Source organism: Rhinolophus ferrumequinum, chromosome 8, assembly GCF_004115265.2.
Source record: "Rhinolophus ferrumequinum isolate MPI-CBG mRhiFer1 chromosome 8, mRhiFer1_v1.p, whole genome shotgun sequence".
Taxonomy (NCBI): Eukaryota; Metazoa; Chordata; class Mammalia; order Chiroptera; family Rhinolophidae; genus Rhinolophus; species Rhinolophus ferrumequinum.
The window spans coordinates 29,299,438-29,305,435 of NC_046291.1; positions in this window are offsets into that span (position 1 = coordinate 29,299,438).

Consider the following 5,998-nt stretch of genomic DNA (forward strand, 5'->3'; position numbering starts at 1 on the left):
TTAAGATTTATGACAACCCTTGGGTCTCTAATCTAGCATTTCACAAATACTATGTTTCTCTGATACATGAAACAGGTGGAAGCTGGAGTTAAAATTTTGTCACCGTAAATCTTCTGTGATTCTAGCTCTTCCGTTATGAAATGGGAATGAGACCTTAATACTGTTAGGCTGGGGACAATTTCCCTTCACCCCTTTAGCTCTGGCTGGTCGAATAATTTAAATGAAATACAGCAGATTAACAGGAGAAAATAAAATCTTAATACATGCACAGAGGATATTCCCATAAGCATGACAATTCCAAAGCCAGTGAGGCAAAATGAAGTATATATGTCATTTTGGACGAAGGAGAGGAAGGTAGGCAATTCACAGGTAGATGAGAAAAAGCAAACTTCTGACAAATTCTTGCAGGACACATCAGAAACAATGGAACACAAAGGTGAACCTAGCAAACAGATTTTTGCCTAATTCATATATGCTAAGGTGAATATGCTACAGTTCCTTTGATGAAGCAGGTTTTTTTAACTGAATCTCTTCAGACAGATTATACGGGAGGAAACAGACTTCTTGAGTTTGTTGGGCTTTGTTTTCAGCTTAAAATAATCAGCATGCCAGGGTGGCACATTCTGGGGAGTCCCACTCCCAACCCCTACAATACCTTCAAAACTCTGGGTGATTTCTCAGCCTAAACATAGTGAGGAGTAACTGGGGACTAAGGCAGGGCATGTATGGCGAACTGATAAATTGCAAATAATTTGTTCACTTATATTTTATACTTCCCACTTTGTTCTTTACTGGAAAAGGCTTGATTACACTGGTGAACCACAAAGCTAACAAAAAATATATACCACTCATGATCTCTGCAAGGAAACAAACAATAAAACATAGTATCATAGCTTAAGATAAAACATATATTGTGGTAGTTTTTGACTATAGCTTCATTTTGACTATAGTTTTACATTAAAAAAAAAAGAAAAATAATACACATGGCTTTAAAAAAAAAAGAAATACAGCAAAGAAAAAGCAAGTCTTCCTCCCTATCCTCTGATTCCCAAATCTGCAATTTCTCTCCAAAGGTGGCAACTGTTGATAGTTCCTTGTATATGGGTTCAGTAGGGAAAAAAAATTACATGTATATTCTTTCTAAAATTTTACACAAATGGTTTCACACTGTTCTGCACTTCATTTTTTTTTCCACAAAATAGTGTATCTAGGAGACCTTTCTATATTTTAATGGCTGCAGTTTTTGGACATGATTATTTACTAACCCCTATTTATGGGATATTGTGGTTGTTTCTGGTGTGTTACTATTATGAACAATGCTATAATGAACATTCTTGTACCTACATCTTAGTGACGTGACTATATTTGTACATTAAACTAGCAGTATCATTGCTTGATTAGCATTTTTACTATTAATAGCTATTAGTAAAACGCCTTCCAAAAAGCTACCAGTTTATACTCCCATGTATAATGTTTTCCTACACTCTGGCCAACACTGGGTATTCTGTTGCAATTTAACTTTGGTAATTTGATAGGATATACCTTTTCTTGTAATTATTTGTACACTCTTTCTGGGATTACCTGTTATTTGCATTTTGAAAATCTTTTTCGTTAATTTCACCTCTTTACATATTAAAGAAACCATCTCCTTATCACATTTTGACTATTTTTGCCATACAAATTTTTATGTGGTTAACTTTACCAATCTTTTGTTTTCTGAATTTCATTTATTTTAGTTTTTTTTTTAACAGAACTTTATTGGGGAACAGTGTGTACTTCCAGGACTGTTTTTTCCAAGTCAAGTTGTTCTTCCTTCAGTCTTAGTTGTGGAGGGCACAGCTCAGCTCCAGGTCCAGTTGCCTGTTGTTAGTTGCTGTTGTTAGTTGCTGTTGTTAGTTGCAGGGGGCAGAGCTGTTAGTTGCAGGAGGCAGAGCCCACCATCCCTTGGTGGGAGTTGAACTGGCAACTTTGTGGTTGAGAGCCCACTGGCCCATGTGGGTATTGAACCGGCAGCCTTCAGAGTTAGGAGCACAGAGCTCCAACCGCCTGAGCCACCAGGCTGGCCCCCTTCATTTATTTTAGAAAGAAATCCTCACCCCATAACTATAAATTTTACTGTCTACCTTTTAAGACCTAAACAGCTTAATACTTTGTTTATTAAAGAGACTTTGTTCTTTTGGCCTTGTGTAGTTTGGTTTTAGTTTTTTCCTTGCCACGTTGATTCTGAAGGTCAAAAAACAAATGGCAGAAAAAAAAATTTGAAATGCATGACAAGAATTTTTGATTCAGCAATGAATTCATCTTTCTAAAACTATGTTGGCCAACATTTTGTGGAGCAAATTTGTTTTGCACCCAAATATGGACCAAAGGCAGGCAGTTACAATCTCTGATCCACATACTCAACTATCCTCATTTCCCTTTTCATCTTTGAAAACGTGCTGTTGAGAAAGACATCCTCTTTAAGGTGGTTTAAAGTTACAGCCAACTGCTGAAACAAATCAAAAATAGTAGGTTGAATCATCATCTTTATAGGGCAAAAAGTTAAGTATCAGCAATTTCATGTTTCAAGCTAATATAATGACCCAAACATAACAAGTTCATTTCTTCTGTCTATAAAGTTCCAAATGAATGTTCCTGATCAGTGGGTAGCTGTACTGCAAACCACTGGTGGTTATTCAGAGTTACAGGTTTTTTACCTTATAGCTTCTCAATCTTCACACCTGGTTCTCAAGGTTACTGTCTGTACCAAGCTGGGCGTTGGGGGATGGGGCAAGGGGCATGGAATAGGGCATTAAACACTGCAGCGGGAGATTTTTATGGACCAGTCCTCCAGGTGATGTACATCACCACCAGTACCATCCGCTGGAACTCAGTCACATAGCCACACCTAACAGCAAGGAAGGCTGAGGAATAGTCTAGCTGTATGCCGTGACTAGAGAAATGGGTTTGGTAAATGGCTAGTTGGTGGCTGCCACAGGTTCTCTAATCCCTCCCACCAACTTCTGTCTCCCTTGGCATACATAACTCAGGGATCTTCATTTTTTTTGCCCATTTAGGGGGGGGTCTTCATTTTTAAGAAAGATTCTGAGTAATACATTTGTTCAATTTACAAGGAATTTTGCATGTAAGTCATCCAAGTTTCCAAGCACCTGATGAACAGTTCCACTTTTAAATTATTTTTTAATTCAAGTTTATTGGGATGAAAGATTTCCATTTTATAGATGAAGAAACTGAGGCACAGAGAGGGCACGTTTACTTGTCCAAGGACATGAATTAGTACAGTGAGTGGTGAAATCAGCTCATAACAGCAGTGAGGATACTAATTTATACAGCGCTTTTTGGCTAATGCAGCACTTTCATGTGCATATTTTCTCTGACCACTAGGACAGGGATCTCCCTATTCTGACAGCTTGTGGCCTCTCCATCATGCCCAGCTGGTTATTAGCATGTTGCTGGCCCAGCAGATTATAGGATATAAATAGATGCATTTGTTGTCTGACCAACTCTTCCTGGAGTCGGGCACATTTACCCTTGCTAGAAACCAAGGCCTTCTCTGCTTCTTGGCTCAGGTTAGAAGGCAGGAGTTTTGAGGTCACAGAACGGCTTCCCTACATTGCTATGGCACAGCTCAGCTCTCCAGATGAGTACCAAATTGCCGAAGCTCAAGGGATGAGTTTCAGGGCGGGGACATGGGGATCAATGGGAAGCAGCTATACTTGCAACTCTATTACCTGCCGAGGGGTAGGTTTCTCCTGCTGTTTTCTACTTTGCTTCTTCTCACCAATAGATGAAGGGGATGATTTCTTTTCCATAAACTCAAACTCCACTTTGTAGCTTTTCTTTTCAAAATTTCCGTATTTTTCATCTTTATTGAGATCTTTACTTTTTGCTTCTCTGCATTCCCCCCTCTTCCAACAAGAACTTAAATGAGTACATGACCTTCTTTATCCAGAGGGTTTGAGGTTCCCTTTGTGAACGCCCCGAGGGCAGCAGCTGATGCATCTTCTGCTTTGTTGAGTTCTCCTGGCTAACAAGTGTCTGGCCCCTAGTGGTTGTTCCAAGTGCTTGCTGACCAAGAATGTTGTACAGATCAAGCATAGAAGTTTTCTGAGATAAAGAACTCAGAATTAAAGCAAATAAATAGCATGTTATTGCTTTAAAAAATAAGACTTTTAATTACAATCATTTTCAAGCATACAGAAAAGAAAAAGAGAAAATACAATGAACATCCATATGCTCACCACCACACATTCCAACAAGATTCCAATTTTCAGGTATTAAAAAATGTTCCAACTTAGAGTAGCAGTTTTCAGTATCAGAGGTACAGCTGAGGACAGAGGATGAACCAGAGCCAAGTTTTAAAAGATGGCCTTCGAGAAGCAACAAATGGATTGAAAACTCTTATTGGACAGAGAACTGCAGAAAGTGTTCTAAGATTGGAGCTCTCAAGAGGGCAGCTCAGCCAAGGTCTTGATAAGCATACTGAGAAGAACCCGAAGACAGTGGAGAGATATAGAAGTTAGTTTAAACCAGAAAATATAAATTTACATTTTCTAAGAGAAGGGGGTGGAGTGCAATGAAAAATCAACTTTTAAGCAGAAGTTTATGTGGCTGTCACAAGAAAATTCCTCAAATTTGCTTATCAAAATTATATACAAAATTCACCCAAGCTTCCCAATTTAGTCTAAGTTCCCAAGGCTCTTCAATAAAACAAGTGCTTCATTGTAATACAAAGAACCAGAACTCACCTCTTGGTTAGTGTTTTAAACAGTTAGGACTTTAGCACTAAAGCTGATAGTGCTGGCATTCAACTTGGTTTCCCCACCAGCCTATAGGAGACCACTCAAATTGACTAGTAGTAGTAGTTTACGAATTAGTATTCTCAGTCTATCTTGTTTTATATAAAGTTTTGACTACACAGCACTTGGCAGCCTACAGGTCACTTTCATCAAAAATTGCTAAAAATAAAAATCTGTTAAGTCCCAAATCAATTAAGAGTCTGGGGGTACTACTGTGTGGAGTAAAATGACAACATTCTCCTGGGAGAAAAATAAACAGCCCTATTATGTAATTTTGTCTAAGGGTAGCTGCATGTACTTCATGCAGCATTTAATCAAAATAATGGAATGTATTTACATCTATGAAAATTTGTACCATTTTCTACAAACCACTGTTATGAGAGGTACACTTGACCATTATTTCTGACTTACAAATGAGAAACAAGTTAAGGATTGCTGACTTGCCCAGGTAACAGGAAAAGCAGAGGTGGAACTCAAAGCTATCATTCTAACTACTCCACCCTTTGAATGTTTCACTGAATTGGGCTTTATTTAGCACGATGCCCACCACCCACAGAGATGCCACATGAAAGTCCTACGAAAGTTGTGACTATCATGATTATATGACTGTCAACCAGGCATGTTACAAATAAAGATCTCTTTGGTGTTCTATGTCCTAGTTTACACTTCACACCTAGTTTTACTCATCTTGTTTTCCCTTTATCCCCCATTCTTTATTATGAGTTTGTATTACCTTTTTCAAAAGGTCCCTTTTAGATTACTTTAGAAACAAATCAGGGTCTAGATTTCGTAATTAGTTTGTTGCACCTTTCAGAATTGCAAGCAAGTAAATAAAGTTAGGACACAATTTTTTTCTTTCTGAAGAAATGCCAAAATGTTTTGCTCACCTAATTTAAAAATTTTGAACATAAAACACAGATTTAAATAAACAGAGGCAGAAAGATAGGAGAAAAGGAACAAATTAAAACCCAAAAAGACAAGAGTCATATTAGAGTGAGATTCTTAATTGGTCCACCTAATCAATGCCTTACAAAAGGCATTGCTCACCACCACACATTCCAACAAGATTCCAATTTTCAAATTAATGATTTACAACTCTCACTTTTCTGATATAATTATCAAAACAATATTTGTCAAATGCTATTTAATACAGAAAGGGTCAGATTCTCTACCTAAAATATAGAGATCACAGAACTGCC